Source organism: Sitophilus oryzae, unplaced genomic scaffold, assembly GCF_002938485.1.
Source record: "Sitophilus oryzae breed Bouriz unplaced genomic scaffold, Soryzae_2.0 scaffold_1712_pilon_pilon, whole genome shotgun sequence".
NCBI classification, from domain to species: Eukaryota; Metazoa; Arthropoda; class Insecta; order Coleoptera; family Curculionidae; genus Sitophilus; species Sitophilus oryzae.
In genome coordinates, this window is record NW_022146405.1 from 482,307 (window position 1) to 501,261 (window position 18,955).

Here is an 18,955-nt window from a genome sequence, read left to right on the forward strand (position 1 = left end):
AAAGAACAAATAACTTGTAACCCCAGAAATAATAATGCACATAAAAATAGAAATGAAATACACGACGGCTGCCTGAGAATAGGTACATCAAAACTTGAGTATCAATTGCACCATGAACGAATTAAAAAATTAATTAATTAAAGAATTAAAAAAGGAGAGTTCTGTTGTTCTAGTCTTTTTAGTTCCTAAAATACAGGGCGAATTTTAAAATGTTGCATTTTTCGATTCCATCGTATATCGGTTATCTTATAACTTATCGAAAAGGTGAAAACTCAGTCTCGTTTAGTTTTTTACTAGAATCCAGTGATGTTAACTAGTTTCGCTGATAGTTCTCATTTTCGAAATCTGACTTCTATTTTTTAAATGAGACACCCAGTATATTATTTTTTTATATTATTTGCCTTGCTATGGGCTTTCTGAAAATATGATATACTCTAAAATAATATTTTCATAAATAAGGCAAAAAAATATTATTTAACTTTTGAACATAAATAACCCTAGTTAAAAAAAGTATTATTATCTAATTTAATTTAATTTAACCAGATGATTTTGCTTTCCATCTTGTTATCTTAATAAGTGGCCGGCCATAGGTCCAGCGTTAGTGTGTCGATCTGCGGAGCGGAAGGTACTGGGTTCGATCCCCAGCCAGTACGGTCGCTTTATTTATTTAAATAAAAATATTTATTTATCTAAATAGAGCGACCAACAAGCCGCCACCTCAAGGAAGGCAATGGCAAACCACCTTGAGTATATTTGCCTTGTATAGCCTTTCAAATAGTGCCATTCGGATTTGGCGATAAACTGTAGGTCCCGTGTACTTGTGAAACACTGATGACACACATCACAAGTACATGCGAGAGGTAGCCGACGATATATATAGAGTATGGCACTGTAAGAAGATCTTAATAAACGGGTCTATGTTAAAAAGTTATATAATGTATTTTTTGTCTCTGTCTCTCGGTCGGGCGTGAGATCGCAAGTGCGAAAATACGCATTGGCGCGTCCTGGCTCGACCGCAAGCAAGACGCCGCACGGTGGGGTATTAGCACTTAGCATGAAAAAGGTGATCGAAAATCGAAAAAGCAAATGTGTTTAAGATTTTCCAAAAAAAGATAAATGATAAGTTAAATCATGTCTGCAATGAATGGCGTTGCTATGGATGTGTTTAGTTGCATTCATTTGTTTCAACGAAAGGTCACAGTCATGCGGTCAAAGTTGTTACTTCTCACAGATAAGAGGAAAATGGCTAAATTTTATGTCTAAAATTATAAATTGTTTTTGTTCTTGTGCTCTTTTTACGTTTATATTATTGTTTTGATTGAAAATGGCTCAGCAAGCTGCAGGTATCTATTCTACAAAAACGTATTATTAATTTTGATATTCTCTATACTAACGATTTTTTTTGCAACTAAAAGTTGGGCGTTCAGAAAATTTGATTAAATTTGTGACATTTTTATTATACTTAGAGATTTAGTTGCGCATTTCGAAGAATTCAGCATATTGTATATATACGTTTTACTTAGTAAACATTGGGCTTTCATACAGTAAAATAAAATACTGCGACTTTTTGCGACTTTGCTGATAAAATGAGAAAAACATTCTTGGTTTCCTCTAATTTGCCAATCAGTGATATACTAATGCGAGGTGTAAACCGGGATGGAATTGTTGTGTACAAAGCGATCGCATTAGTGCCATTAGCAGTATAACACAATTTGGCATTAGTAGCGACTTTAGTGGTATGGGCATTGCTCGCGGATCAGTCGTAGCATTAGTAGTATTAGTTGCGATATTACTACTGGTACTAGTGGCATTGTCCGTGGAAACACTGGAACAGTAATTTTTCTTTCTTTTTATAGAATCGACGAATTATCCTTTATTTTGTTCATATTATTTCCTCTTTAATTGAAATTAGCAATAATTTATATTAGGTCTATATAAAAAAATTTCGATCAACTATTTGTGTCAAATACCCCACTGTGCGCCGTGTAATGGCACCTTTAAACTTAGGCACAGGCTCTGGCACAGGAAAGAAATTTCTGCCTGAATCGCTTTTTTTGTAATATAACATTTTTTAACGAACGGAAATCAAGCTAATACCAGCTTTATTCGGGTTCTTGTTATTACCGATTCTGAACCGTCCTAGAACTGTGATGCGTATGCGCAGAAGGAAATATGAAGACATTATTTCATTTGCGCATGCGCTGCAGAGTTCTAGGACGGTTCAGAATCGGTAATAACAAGAACCCGAAAAAAGCTACCGTATGATCGAAAAAAAGAATGAAATGAAGATCGCTGTCATTTTATGTAAAGTTATCATGGTAAAATCGCTGTCATCATATATGTAAAGTTATATGGGCAATCGATCGTCATTTCTAAGCCAACTGGACGCCGGGTTTTTTCGATCATACGGTATTTACTAGTTGCCTATCCTACATCTTGTTTTAATTTTAATTGTGGTTAACCTCAACAATTCAATTTTGTTTTTTATTTTTTATTCTCATTTTAAATATTAAAAGATATTAGCCATACAAAAATTAAAATCTACAAATATAAAGAGATAAAAAGGTACGGAGATATATTTAGAGAATGATATGCACAAAATTTCCTTTATTATTTCAAATTGAAGGTTTTTTGGTGTTAAACATTGGCTTTATATAGTTAAATATTTGAACAAAAATAAAGATAAGTAAAATTATTTTGTATTCATATTTTATTTATTGTAGGAGTATACACGGTCTTTTTTTTCTTTTACTGCAACTATAACTAATATATCATCAAATTTATAATGGCTTCAAGGTAAGTTTTACTTTATTTTGTAATGAAAATAATATTTTATGTTGTTACATGTTACTACTTTTTAGATTGATAAATTAGTAAAAACATACAAGTCTTTATCTAGCGTATCTGCTTTAAGTGCTGGACAAATTCAATCTCCAAATATAATTAGCACGACTTGGTCCCAAAGGAACATTGAAAAAGGAAAATCGGCTAAATTTAGCTCTACAATTCTGCTAAACAATTTTGAAAAAGTGGGAGAAATTTTACCAATTGATATATCTACAGAGTAGGTATTTTGTTAAATCTATTAATTTGGGAATAAAAAATTATGGTAAAATAATTACAAGTGGAGTAGTGAGTAGGTATATTATGAACACCCCATGGATAAAGAAAGAACAGTCTGTACAGTGTTCCTTAATAACATGTTAATATTTAAGGAGGAGATTTTTGGACCTATTTTAAGAAAAAAAATCTTCATATGAATGTATGTCTTAATATATCTTAACTTTTGAGATACAGGGCGGTAAAACTTTCTGAAAAGAAACCTTTTCATAAACTCTTTTAGGTTAGAGGTTATTATAATTATCTTTATGAAATTTCATACACGTCTTCTATGCATAAAACTATATTTTTTTTGGTGCACAAAATTTTTTTGTTGTATTTCTTAATTTTCATCCAATGCTCATAGACACAAAAACAGTTTCCACAAATGGTCAAAAACTATGCGTCCGACGAAAAAATTCAGCAGATGTAAGTTGTTTAGAAATGAATGAAGATTTTCAAAATATTTTTTATTTGAAGTCAATGGCGTACCATTTTTTCTTTCAGAAATATTCAATGCAAAACCGGTATGGACGCCTCTGGTTGATATAAATAAAATTGTTAGTAAATTAAAACAGGCGATTTGATGAATAGAAAACGTGTACCAAGTTTCACGAAGATATCTGTAAAGGAGGGTCCACATTTAGTAACATATTATATAACATTGCTATTTAACAAGCTACATGTAACATGTTAAAAAACCGGGAGCCGTCCACATTATAGTTTTCGTAATCATGAATCGTTTTGACGAGAAAGAGGTTCTGCTCGCAGCAGCGGCGTGCGTAATAACTTTTGAAGAAAGAGAAAGAAAGTCGAGAAAAAGGCGGTTTTGAGTCCGCAAGATCTAGATATAGTTGAACTCAATTAGCTTACCTTTTCAATACCTGCCTCGGCTGTTCTCGTGGTGTGTTTCTGTCATTTAAAAACATTTATTAATAACATAAAAGCAAACCATTTTTAATTATCCACTTCATCTAAACCAGTACCTGATTTGCATTTCTTTTGTTCCCTCTGGAACTGACCTATTAGATAACGCCTCGGATAACATTTTTTTCTAAACTTTTTCTTTTTCCAAATACATACTTCTTGCAATTTTTAACCGTGCATGATGCTTTTTTCTATTTCACTTTAAATGAGGGACTACGGATATCCCATTACACTGTATGATCTCTATACAACTTAATTACTTGACAAGTCTGCTCTTGGCTCTACTCCATTACTATAAGAACAATACGATCGAAAAAAATGGCGTCAGCGATGGCTATGAAATGAAGATCGCTGTCATTCTATATGGAAAATTATATGGGGAATGTCATCGATCGTCATGTCCAAGCCAACTGGGCGCAGTTTTTTTCGATCTTACGATATTATTGACCAGTAAATAAACAAACCAATACCAGTTCACCACACTAAAATTCTGTCGCGTGCGTCCATGAAAATATAAGCGGCTAAACTAGAAATTTAGCAAGTCTGGACGCATTGTTTCATGTTACAATAGCAGTGTAAACAACATCTTTTGATCTTTACCGACTACAAATGAATAACATCTAGCAAGTTATATAGCAGCGAAATTAGCTAAATATGACTAAAAACATGTAACATGTTATATAACTTTGCTATATAGCAGTGTTATATAGCAAGTGTGGACCGTCCTTAATAACATCTCAGTTGTTATGAAAAAAAGTATTTTTTTTTTAAATTTACCACCCTGTATCTCAAAAGTTAAGACGTTTAGGACACACATTTATATGAAGTTTTTTTCTTATAATATGTCCAGGAAACACCCTCTTAATTAGCATGTCATAAAGGAACATCCTGTATATGGAATATGAAAAATTATTATACCTACAAACGCTAGGTACTTGATTTTTGGCATCCAGATACCAAATGGCATTACTTTTGTGTGAATGGTTTTTGATAAAAGTCAATAATATAGATTTTCGTCCACCCTGTATAAGAAAATTACTTGCAGGGAAAGCCAAAAAAATCTTATTTAATAATATTATTTATTTAAAATTTGCAATTTGTAATTAAATTTTGAGGTAAGAGAATGAATATTTAGGAACATACTTTTATTTAGATTATATTAGACTGCATCAAGGTAAAGTCTGTTAAAGAAGAGAATACATGACAGTGACGAGTAACAAGTAACAGGTAACATATCATTTTGTGGATGTCATCTGTCTAATTCTTCTCTGGCCTGTTGACTCTAAAAATTAGTATTTTGTGCGACAACTGGGCATAATGGCGATTTTTATGGTTCTTTATTAAAATAGACCCAACTGTTACATTTTTCTGAGAAGCTTGTAAAGAAACAAATTCATTCCTGTAGAAATGGTAAAAATAAGAAAAAACATTCTAAACCCCTAGTCTACACTGTCTAAACCGCTTAATAGTGACAATTTTTTTAAAAATCTATATTCTTTGACAAGTTTTTTAGTTTTCAGGATTCCACTGGTCTTGGTCTTGCAGTGTAATAAGTAGTCTTGCTGCAAGACTCTTGCAAGTCTTATTTTTTTAATAGATTTTTACTAGAGGCACTTTCTACATAGATAATCTTTAAATAAATAGTATTTTTCGTTATTTGATGCAAATAAAATTTTAAAGGAAGAATTATTAGAATATTTGTTTGATGAAAATTTTTATTTTTCAATACCGGGTGCGTCTCGAAAGTGGCTCACCCCCAATGACTTTTTTATTTTTTCAGATAGAAAACGAGATTTGGTATGTTAGTATGTGACATAAATTAGGATTGACTGAGTATTCAATTGTTTTTGTTGATTTCCTGTTTCATCGGAAATGACTAAAAACTAAAACTTTTGATTTTTAAATTGCACCCTCGGTATATTTCTACTTTATTTGATAGAAAATGACACAATGAAATGAATAGAATAACATACCGTATGTCAACTTTTAACATTTTTGTTTAAAAAAATCGTATTTTAAATTTCAATCTAGAGTGCCATCGCTGTTTTTAATTAAAACACTAATTTTTAATCAAGGAGCCTTGGAAAAATAGATTTGATCGCCTAATGTTTTTATACCGATATACCGGGTGCGTCTTGAAAGTGGCTCACCCCTATAACTTTTTTATTTTTTCAGATAAAAAAACGAGATTTGGTATGTTAGTATATGACATAAATTAGGATTGATTGACATATTTGTTTTCGGTCACTTCCGGTTTCACCGGAAATGACTACAACTTTTGATTTTTAAATGGCACCATCGACATTTTTTTACTTTATTTGATAGAAAATGACACTCTAAATAGAATGACATATCATATATCAACTTTTGACATTTTCGCATATGGTTTATTTGAAGTTATAACATGCGGTTCATAACGACAATTTTACTTGAAATACCAAGTGTGTGGTATCAAATTATTCGTAAAAAAATGCTTTTTCCAAATATGATAACGAGCCACCCTCCTTCCATTTGAAAAAATTGAGATATGATTAAAAATACAATATGGGCATCTTTTAACCGGCCAGGACAAGACTTTCGAGCCGTCTGCAAAAGATCTAGCTCCCGGTTAAAATCCCTCGGTTTCAGAAATATCGACTCAGGACTCTATCTATTGGTGCAGCTCCATTCAAAAGCAGAGAATTTTTTCTAAACCATTTATGTTCAGATCTTCGTATCCTAGGATAGCTTTACTATTGGTCATAGTTTTATAGATATAGCTGCAATTTTTTAATTTTTATTAATTTTGATTTCTTATATTTTAGATCGCTTTCTCAGATATCTAAATCAAGTAAATTAAAAGCGGTTATTCGAGAAAATGATACTAAACAATATTTAGAGGTTTGGCAAAGCAATACTTTAATACGAGTAGTAGATTTGACGTCGTTGGATATACACGGATCTGTTTATACCGACAGTACCTATTTAAAGAAACAAATATTTCAAATCACGTTGATTATTTGTTTTTAGTCGAATTTGGAACATTTGAGTTTTCTCCTGATGAAACAAAGTTGATATATATTGCTGAAAAGAAAAATCCAAAAAGCGAACCTTTTTACAAGAGAAAGAAACCTGAGGAACAAAAGGAGAATAATGGTGGAGATGCCCCAAAGCCGGCACCAAAGGTAATTTGTATGGGTAATATTTTGTAATGTATGTTATACCTATGTGTAGGCTTGGTGCAGTTCAGTTGATTTCAAAAAATTCCGACCGCGGCGCTGTATACGGCGGAAATAAGAAATTTTCGCTATGTATTTCGCGCCGTCCCGGGTACAGTTCATGTTGATCGCATTAAAATAATATTGAAATCGTGGCTTTGTCATAATATTTAACTATTTTAGTTTTTTGCTAGTGCAGTTATTGAGACTATAAAACACTCAGGTAGGAGGTTTGTGTGATGTAACGCCATTTCGGGTAGTAAAAAATAAGTGAAAAAGAATTCGAACTAGGCGTCGTGTTGTGTTTTCAAGCCAATTCCAAAAGTTAATAAAATTGCTGAAAAACTGTTAACGCGTAAAGGAGAGCGTAATTAACGTGTTGTTGAATGCAATAACTCAACTTCCCGAATATTCAACTCTCCCGAAACAACATTTTAGAGCTTCATAGTTTCTCACAACGATTTGATCAAAAGCAAAATATGGATTTAAGCAGCTGGACGAAACAAGTGAGTAAACAAAGTGCTCGTTACATAATCAAAAATTTAAATAGACATACTATCAGAGGATAAAATATAATTTGCAATATTAATGGTATACTTTTTTAATCAACTAGTGATTAAATGTTTTATGAACATCTTCTAAAATTATAATTATTACCTTCAAAAAAAACGTTATAGCCGAAAAAGCCCCAATTATGACCCCACTAGCAAAACCGGTCATTAAAGCTAGGCCTGCTGTCGTAGTTGAAATCATCTAAAACATTTTTTTTTAGCTGGAATAATTAATTATATAATTTATTATTTAGACCTTCTGAAGATATCAGGATATTTACTTTTTTATTTTTATTTTTAGAATTTTCACAAATTATACTCAGAAACACTTTTAGAATAATTATATAATACATTTTTCGTATACTCGCTATTTAAATTCGTGCATTTGTATATACTCGTTGTTTACGATATTCTCCGACGGTGGCAGCACCGGCGGAGAATGCACCAAGCCCATAGGCTTGGCGCATATTTTTTGTTATTGTACCCAACAACCACGCTATTGTTGAGTACAATAACACTATACAACAATACAACTCTTTCGGAATAACGTCTTCCTTTTCGTGTTGACATTTGTTCAGCAATTTTATTATCTGGGACCGACGGGCTAACTTTAAAAATGTTTTCGAATCCGCCAGAAAGCACTCTGAATCACCTAACTACTTTAATAAACATGTCATTCGAAAATGATATTTTTCCAAAATATCTTAAGACGACAATAATCATTCCTCTGCATAAAGGAGGAGACAAAGATGAAGCTTCTAACTATCGCCAAATTGCACTCCTTCCAACGCTATCTAAGATCATAGAAAGGTTGGTTAAAGGAAGGCTGGTATCTTTTCTGTTTAAGTACAAAATACTTACTGAATATCAATTTGCATTTCTAAGCAACAAGTCCACAAATAACGCTATGTTTTTCCTCCTTAATAAAGTTTACTCCAGCCTAAATAACCAACATTCTACAGCAACAATTTCTGTGATTTTTCTATGTCTGACTGTGTAAATCACTATAAGATCCTAATTAATAAACTGCAGCACTAAGGGGTTCAGGGCAACATCTCTCGAATGGTTTAAGTCATATCTGAGCAACAGAAATCAACTTGTGAGGGTGGATACCAAGTTGTCTTCTAGCAAGCCAATAGAATGTGGAGTACCACAAGGCTCAGTACTAGGCCCGGTGATGGTCCACTTTAGGTATGTCGTCAATCTTGAAGTTATTGATGTAAATTTGATATTAATATATTCTACAATTAATGTTTTAACGTTTTAAGTACGGATCGTACGGATACTCGGCTAAATAAGATTTCTGCAATAAAATTATTTATTTTTTGAGGTTAGAATTTAGCTTTCCTTATTAAGTTTAATAAGAGTGACATAAGGAAGACGCAGATTTAGGTTTATTTGTCTTTTGCTCGCGTCTACGTATATCGCTAGCGGTAACAATGAAATATTGAGAATCGAAATTTTGTTTTATTTATACTTTCCTATTAATTTTGAAAAATAGCGGTAGCGATATTAAGCTGATAAGAATAGATATTATATTTTGATCTGTGTTAAAGGTTGAGAAGAGGATCACAATGGTAAAAACGTCCGCCGTAACTGAGTTTTGATTGCATTGGTTACAACATTCTTTTTTGGGGGTTTGTTTTTGGTGTTATTTACAGACGATCCGCACTTTTTTTTTAGAAAATGTCATTATAAGTGGTCCTCTTCTCAATTCTGTATAGAAAATTTTAAAATTTTGACGTACCTAAAGTGGACCAGACCCCTAGACCCTATTTTGTTTCTTTTTTTATTAACGACATTGCTAACAAACATCAGTGGCAAAATATGTCTTTTTGCGGACGTCACGGCACTTCATAGGATTATATCAATGACTTAATCACGTTAGTTAATATATATATATATATATATATATATATATATATATATATATATATATATATATATATATATAGCAGGCAGTTATTATATATATATATATATATATATATATATATATATATATATATATATATATATATATATATATATATATATATATATATATATATATATATATATATATATATATATATATATTTATTAATTAAATATATATATATATATATATATATATATATATATATATATATATATATATATATATATATGTGTATATATATATATATATATATAGATTTATTAAACTGCTTATACGAGCCCAAAACTACGTTGCTTATTGGGCTCAGACCCGATTTCGACATTTCAGGCCCGGGGTCGGGTCTGAGTACGATTTTAGTGGTTATCGTCTAGAACGGTTTCCCACTTCCCCTGACCTAATTTCAGCTGGGCCTGAAAAAATGGTTTTATGTTTTTTATATACGATTGGGGGTACACCGGTATTGTCACGGGCGGCGCCACCTTCGACATTAGTATAAGTGTATAAGCCGATTTAGACCCAAGAACCGGCAACACGGTAAAGCAAACTATTAAAGGGAAACGAAGATATAGCCGTGTTATATTTGGTAGAAAACAAAATGGCTCATACTCTAATTAGAATATTAAGAAATTCAGGCGAAAAAAATGAAAATAAGTATTCTTTTAAAATTATTCCTATTAGTTTCATTTAAAAATATCAATAATTTACGGTCTAATCTTTTTTTTGAATTGCTGTCATCACCGGATTTGTAGAAGTAACTAAACTTTTATTGTCGAAGCCGGTCGTTCGGCTAATAAATACTAGAAACAAAATTATTTCTATATAAAGAGTACCTACAAATTTACTTCGATGCTATGATTTCGTTGTAGAAGTACCTAATTTTTTTTTCATCTAAATCGATCAGCGATCGTCGCGTCGTGTCAATAGGAGTGTAGGAGTGTAGGAGTAACTACAAAATTATTTCGATGCTGTGATTTCGCTGTAGAAGTATCTAAAATTTTTTCGTCTAAATCGACAGTTGTGTCAAAAAAATGTACGAGTACCTAGAAATTTATTTCGATACTATGACTTCGTTGTAGAAGTATTTAAAAATTAATAATTATTTTCATTTAAATCGATCGTCGTATACCGGGTGCGTCTCAAAAGTAGCTCACCCCTACAACTTTTTTTTATTTTGTCAGATAAAAAATCGAGTTTTGGTATGTTAGTATATGACATAAATTAGGATTGATTGACGTATTCAATTGTTTTGAGTACCAAATTGTGGTTCCAAATTATTCGCAGAAAAATGCTTTTTCCAAATATGCTAACGAGCCACCTTTGTTCCGTTTCAAAAAATTGAGATATGATTAAAAATTCGATTTTGATATCTTATAACGGGCCCGGACAAGACACGAAAATCATTAGACTATCAAATCTATTTTTCCAAGGCTCCTTGATTAAAAATTAGTGTTTTAACACATCCATGGCACTCATGATAGAAATTTAAAACACTATTTTTTAAGCGAAAATGTCAATAGTTGACATATGATATATTATTCTATTCAGAGTGTCATTTTCTATCGAATAATGTAAAAACATACCGATGGTGTCATTTAATAATCAAAAGTTGTAGTCATTTCCGGTGAAACTGGAAGTGACCAAAAACAATTGAATACATCAATCAATTCCAATTTATGTCATATACTAACATACCAAATCTCGTTTTTTTATTGAAAAAAAAATAAATAAAAAAGATATAGCGGTGGACCACTTTTGAGACGCATCCGCCAATAGAATTACTGGAAATCTATTCAAGGCCGTTACGTCGTTACGCCGATACGCCGATACGCCGATACGCCGATACGCCCTTTTTAGGATAGTGTGGATGCACCCTCAAGAGAATGACATATTATAATATGGCAATTTTTTTACATTTTCGCATATGGTTTATTTGAAATTGTAACATGCGGTTCATAATGACAATTTGACTCGAAATACCAGTGTGTGGTACCAAATTATTCGTAAAAAATTCTTTTTCCAAATATGCTAACGAGCCTCCCTGGTTCCGTTTTTAAAAATTGAGATATGATTAAAAATACGATCTGGGCATCTTATAAGAACGGGCCCGGACAAGACACGAAAATCATTAGATTATCAAATCTATTTTTCCAAGGCTCCTTGATTAAAAATTAGTGTTTTTAACACAGCCATGGCACTCTAGATTGAATTTTTAAATACAATTTTTTTAAAGCGAGAATGTCAAAAGTTGACATATAATATGTCATTCGATTCAGAGTGTCATTTTCTATCAAATAATGCAAAAATATACCGGGGGTGTCATTTAAAAATCAAAAGTTGTAGTCATTTCCGGTGAAACAGGAAGTGACCAAAAACAATTGAATACGTCCATAATTCCTAATTTATGTCATGTACTTACATACCAAATCTCGTTTTTTTATCTAAAAAAAATTAAAAAGTTATAGCGGTGAGCCACTTTTGAGACGCACCCGGTATAAAATGACAGCAATCTTCATTTCATGCCACCGCTGACGCCGTTTTTTTTTCGATTATATGGTAGTTAATCAGTACAATAATTAATTTTATTACATTACTACGTTCACTAAGATCTAAAATAGTAATTTTAGTGTAACAAAAATGTTGATTGCTACAGTAATACGTTGTATATTCAGTTTGAATGGTTGGATGCTATCTACCAACACCATATAAATATGACAAACACGTTCTATGGTTGCATCTCTATAATATGAATATGTTCTATCTTCTATCTATGTTTACTTACTATGTATTCGAAAACTTAATTTGAGTAATATATGGTAGTATAATATTATTAATATTAATATTCAGTAATCGCAATATGAATGAGAATAGAGCTTTCTTTTAATCACAATTCTTATAAATTGAACTTGAAAGTATGTGTTTCCCAGAAAAGTAGGTGGTTCCCAGACTATACAAATAGGGAATTCCCAGAAGTTCATGCTTTTAAACCTACACTTTTTTTTACTACTTTACTGCTATACGAATTTTATTTAAATTTAAATGATTACATTACACTTTTAAACATTTTGTTTACAGTTTCATCCAAACTCAACTCGCCAGATTAGACTTTAAATTATTTATATTTTGTGACGGGGATTCGTTACAATTATTTTATTGGGTGTCGAACCATAAACTTTATGATAAAACTCGAAGAATTTCAACAAAACACTTTTATTAATAAACTTCACGTTTCCGTGACAAATCAAATCATATGTTTTTTCTACCTACTATCCCTCGCTCTTTTTTATAATGGACTGGTCCAAGCGGTCCGAGAGGGGCCCTATAATAATAATGGTTCTCTGTTACAATTTTTAAATAAAACTTGTAGAAACAATCTTAAAAAATACTTACTACCTATTTTGATTTTTTTCGTCTGAATTTCTTAATATATTCTAAATGAATACACTTTACTTATTAGATAAGTATACACATGGCATATATATGATTCCAAAAAACGGCGTCAAATTACCTTTGAAATGACAATCGTCAGAATCGATCGTTTTGTCAAAAAATTGTGCGAGTATCTGAAGTTTTTTTCATCTAAATCGATCACCGTGTCAAAAAAAAAAAAAAAAAAAAAAAAATTGTACGAGTACCTAAAATTTATTTCGTGTTATTATTTCGTTATAGAAGTATTGAAGATTTTTTTCATCTAAATCGATAGAGACGCGCGACGGTCAAAAATTGTACGAGTACTCTAAAAATTTATCTCGATGCTATGATTTTCGAAAGTTGTAGAAGTACATTTTTTTTTCTCGGAATCGATCAAAAGCTGTACGAGTATCTAAAAATGTATTTTGATGCTATGGTTTTGCTGTAGAAGTACCAGAAGTACCTAAAAATTATTTTCATCTAAATCGACTATCGTGTCAAAAATGTACGAGTAGGTACCCAGAAATTTATTTCCTGGTAATCATTATAATATGTTACAGAAGTACTTAAAGATTTTATTCATCTAAATCGATCTGATGGGTCAAAATTGTACGACTACCTAGAAATTTACGTAGAAGTACCTAAAATGTTGTCTCAGAAAACAGATCGTCGTATCAAAGAATTGTCCGTAGAAATACCTAGAGATTTATTTCGGTACTATGATTTCGTTGTAGTAGTACCTAAAAATTTTTTCGTTTAAATCGGTTGTCGTATTTGTGTTTTGACATTCGATACAAAATTACACTCTGAGGGGGCATCCACACTATTCTAAAAACGGCGTATCTGCGTAACGGCGTAACGACCTTGAATCGATTTCCAGTAATTCTATTGGCGGATGCGTCTCAAAAGTGGTCTACCGCTATATCTTTTTTATTTATTTTTTTTTTTTTGGATAAAAAAACGAGATTTGGTATGTTAGTATATGACATAAATTGGAATTGATTGACGTATTCAATTGTTTTTGGTCACTTCCAGTTTCACCGGAAATGACTACAACCTTTGATTATTAAATGACACCCCCGGTATGTTTTTACATTATTCGATAGAAAATGACACTCTGAATAGAATAATATATCATATGTCAACTTTTGACATTTTCGCTTAAAAAATAGTATTTTAAATTTTTATCTATTATAGAGTGCCATGGATGTGTTAAAAACACTAATTTTTAATCAGGGAGCTTTGGAAAAATAGATTTGATAGTCTAATGATTTTCGTGTCTTGTCCGGGCCCGTTATAAGATATCAAAATCGAATTTTTAATCATATCTCAATTTTTTCAAACGGAACAAAGGTGGCTCGTTAGCATATTTGGAAAAAACATTTTTCTACGAATAATTTGGTACAACAATTTGGTACTCGAGTCAAATTGTCATTATGAACCGCATGTTACAAATAAATCATATGTGAAAATGTCAAAAATTAACATATTTATGATATGCCATTCTATTCAGTGTGATTTTCTATCGAATAATGTAAAATATACCGGGGGTACCATTTAAAAATCAAAAGTTGTAGTCATTTCCGGTGAAACAGGAAGTGAAAATAATTTTTAAATACTTCTACAACGAAGTCATAGTATCGAAATAAATTTCTAGGTACTCCTACATTTTTTTGACACGACGATCGATTTAGACGAAAACATTTTAGGTACTTCTACAGCGAAATCACAGCAGCGAAATAATTTTGTAGTTACTCCTACAATTCTTTGACACGACGCGCAACGCGACGTGGATCGCTGACGATTTGTAAATGAAATCTATTCCGCTATCGTTACGCCGCCGCCGATACGTTTTAGGATAGTGTGGATGCACCAATAGAATGACATCATAATATGTCGATTTTTGACATTTTCGCATATGTTTATTTGAAATTGTAACATGCGGTTCATAATGACACCGACTCGAAATACCATGTGTGTGGTACCAAATTATTCAGTAAAAAATGCTTTTTCCAAATATGCTAACGAGCCTCCCTTGTTCCGTTTGGAAAAATTGAGATATGATTAAAAATACGATTTGCGCATCTTATAAGAACGGGCCCGGACAAGACACAAAATCATTAGATTATCAAATCTATTTTTCCAAGGCTCCTTGATTAAAAATTAGTGTTTTTAACACAGCCATGGCACTTAGATTGAAATTTAAAATACAATTTTTTTAAAGTGAGAATGTCAAAAGTTGACATATGATATGTCATTCTTGACTTTTGAGACGCACCCGGTATAAAATGACAGCAATATTCATTTCATGCCACCGCTGACGCCGTTTTTTTTCGATATGGTAGTTAATCAGTACAATAATTAATTTTATTACATTACTACGTTCACTAAGATCTAAAATAGTAATTTTAGTGTAACAAAAATGTTGATTGCTACAGTAATACTGTGGTAATACTGTGGTAATACGTTGTATATTCAGTTTACGGTTGAATGCTATCTACCAACACCATATAAATATTATGACAAACACGTTCTATGGTTGCATCTCTATAATATGTTCTATCTTCTATCTATGTTTACTTACTATGTATTCGAAAACTTAATTTGAGTAATATATGGTAGTATAATATTATTAATATTAATATTCATTAATCGCAATATGAATGAGAATAGTGCTTTCTTTTAATTACAATTCTAATAAATTGAACATGAAAGTATGTTTCTCAGAAAAGTAGGTGGTTCCCAGACTATACAAATAGGGAATTCCCAGAAGTTCATGCTTTTAAACCTACACTTTTTTTACTACTTTACTACTATACGAATTTTATTTAAATTTAAATGATTACATTACACTTTTAAACATTTTGCTTACAGTTTTATCCAAACTCAACTCGCCAGATTAGACTTTAAATTATTTATATTTTGTGACGGGGGATTCGTTACAATTACTTTTGTTGGTGTCGAACCATACTTTGCGATAAAACCTCGAAGAATTCCAACAAAACACTTTTATTAAACTCTTTACGTTTCCGTGACAAATCAACCAGGCGTTTTTCTACTCACTGTCCCTCGATCTTTTATAATGGACTGTCCATGGTCCGAGGGGCCCTGTAATAATAATAGTTCTCTGTTACAATTTTTAAATAAACTTGTGAAACAATCTTAAAGAATACTTACTACCTATTTTGATTTTTTCGTTTGAATCTCTTAATATTCTGCAATGAATACACTTTACTTATTAGATAAGTATACACATGGCATATATATGATTCCAAAAACGGCGTCAAATTACCTTAGAAATGACAAACGTCAATGTCGGAATCGATCGTCGTCAAAAATTGTACGAATATCTAAAAATTTATTTCGATGCGATTTCGTTGTAGAGTAGCTAAACTTTTTTTCTTTTAAAGTATAAAGATAATAAACGGGGTTCCATCATCACTTAGTAAACACTTACAAAATCTACTAAACGAAATTGATAATGCATTGTAACTTGATTATGCTTATTACAAAGAAATTTAATATTTAAAGAAATTTCAGATAAAAACGCTTTCATACGGATGCATTTATAAGACAGAATATATCTAATACTAACAGTAAGTACAATAATATTCACTATAGCAGAAATGCACCGTTTTTACTTTTGCACTGTCATCAATTACCGCGTCAAAAGGTCCGTTCGTCTAATTCTAATATAAATATTTGAGAATTAAAAGCGGCAACGTCGTGGGTCTGGCGAAAACGAATAAACCTCTATTTTTTTATATAAATGGGACAAATTAAACAGTCCAGCATCAGGGCCTGAAGGCATCGCTTGAACATTTTTCGTCCGATATACCCCGGGTCTGACGGCCTATCTTAAACGTACCGGGTCTGACTCGTCGATTTAATAAATATATATATATATATATATATATATATATATATATATATATATATATATATATATATATATATATATATATATATTTACGATTTAATAAATATATATATAATAATAATAATAATAATAATAATAATAACTTTATTCAACAGGTATTTACCCATACAAAGACACAATTTAGACATATTAATATGAAATACAGTAATAATTAATAAAATAATAACAAAAAATACAGAAAAGAAAGTGTATATATGTGAAACAAAAAGATAGATGAAAAAATAGATAACAATTAACGTTTGAAGAAATGAGGTCCAGATGCCCTTAAAACTTTGATGGAGTTGTGGAAGAGTCCAAATCTGTCTGTCTACTGATGTCGTTGAAACTGCAACAGGCACGATGTAGTGGAGCTCTGCTTGCAAGGACGGTACTTGGTGTTTTTGTATAAAACGTCGTTTTCATTCTAGTATTTACGGACGGTACATGCCAGCAAAGTTCACCGAGAAGAGAAGGAGAATCCAATAGACAATTAGACAACTTATTAGGAATATGATAGACGAACGAAGTCTATTATCCTTTAACGAAAGAAAATTCCATCTCTTCAACAATCGGCCGTGATCATAACCTTGAGGAGGATATATTCCATCCTCTTTAAAAAACAATAATTTTAAAAAACGACGTTGGACGTTTTCCAGACGTTGCTCATAGCTACTATAAAATGGAGACCACACCAATGCAGCATAATCCAGCCTTGACCTCACAAATGCGTTGTAGGAGCAATAAGACACGGAATATTGTGGAAGTTCTTAGTTGTGCGTGATATAAAACCCAGTGTCTTCAGTGACGCTTTACAGATTTCCTCTACGTGATAGTTAAAACTGAGACGCTTGTCGATATAGACGCCAAGGTTTTTTACCATATCGCAGTTTCCCATTGTAATGCTGTCTATTTTGTAGTCGTATATGATTTCTTCGTGCTTTAGTGTTATGGACATTTTCTTACATTTCTGTATGTTGAGTGGTAGATGGTTGCGAACAGTCCAGGCAAAGATGGAGTTTAATGAATTCTGAACTCGTATACAATCTTCTGAGTCGGTCACAACAGAGAACAATTTTAGATCGTCGGCGAATAATAAGGATGGACAGTCAATTACGTTGAATATATCATTGATAAATGGAGAATAATAGAGGTGCGAGGTTACTACCTGAGGAGCGCCAATTTGTTGGTGTAAATCTGAAGAACGGTGGCCATTATATTCAACGCATTGCGATCGGCAAGAAAGATATGACGAAAAGAATGCTATGAGTTCTTCTGTAAACCAAAATTTTCCAATTTATGAAGCAGTCGCGAGTGACTCAACTCATCGAATGCTTTCGAGAAGTCCATAAAAATTGCATCTACCTGCTGGTGTTCTTCTGGGCTTTATAGGTATATTCCATAAATGTAGTAAGATTTGTTACAGTAGATCTTTGGGAAGAAACCATGCTGATTGGGGGAAAGTTCGGTTTGATTTGTGGGAAATAATTTCGTAAATATGCACATTTCAAAGCCTTGGCAAAGTTTGATAAATGGCAATCGGTCTGTAATTACCAATGACGTTGACATTACCGACTTGAATACTGGACAAATCTTCACATTCTTCCACGCATCGGGGAAAAGTATAGTACGTAGAGCCAAGTTAAAAAATCTTAGTAAGCGGTTTAGAAAGACCGCTGCACAGTCTCTAACAATGAAAGAGGGAACACTATCAGGTCCTGCAGTGACCTTAGCTTTCAGTTTTCGCAGCGCATTGAGAACATCGGATTCATCAAGTCCAATCAGGGAAACACAATTTAGTGGTAGCTGTACAGGACAGCCATCCCAATTGTCCTGCTTCTGTTCGTATACACTTCGGAAAAATGATCCAAAAGCATCCAGTATTTGAGATGTGTCGGAAAGCTGAGTGTTTTCGTATTCCATAATGCCTGGTATG

General features: G+C 32.1%; 1 protein-coding gene across 1 annotated transcript in view; it reads left to right on the forward strand.

Moving 5' to 3' along the window:
• Nucleotides 1-2,865: 2,865 nt before the first annotated feature.
• The window catches only part of LOC115881293 (acylamino-acid-releasing enzyme-like), a gene marked incomplete at its 3' end in the record, with an annotated part of 31,868 nt that continues 15,778 nt past the window's right edge, over nt 2,866-18,955 (forward strand). The window contains 3 exon segments of the mRNA XM_030898719.1: nt 2,866-3,064; nt 6,831-6,982; nt 7,036-7,190.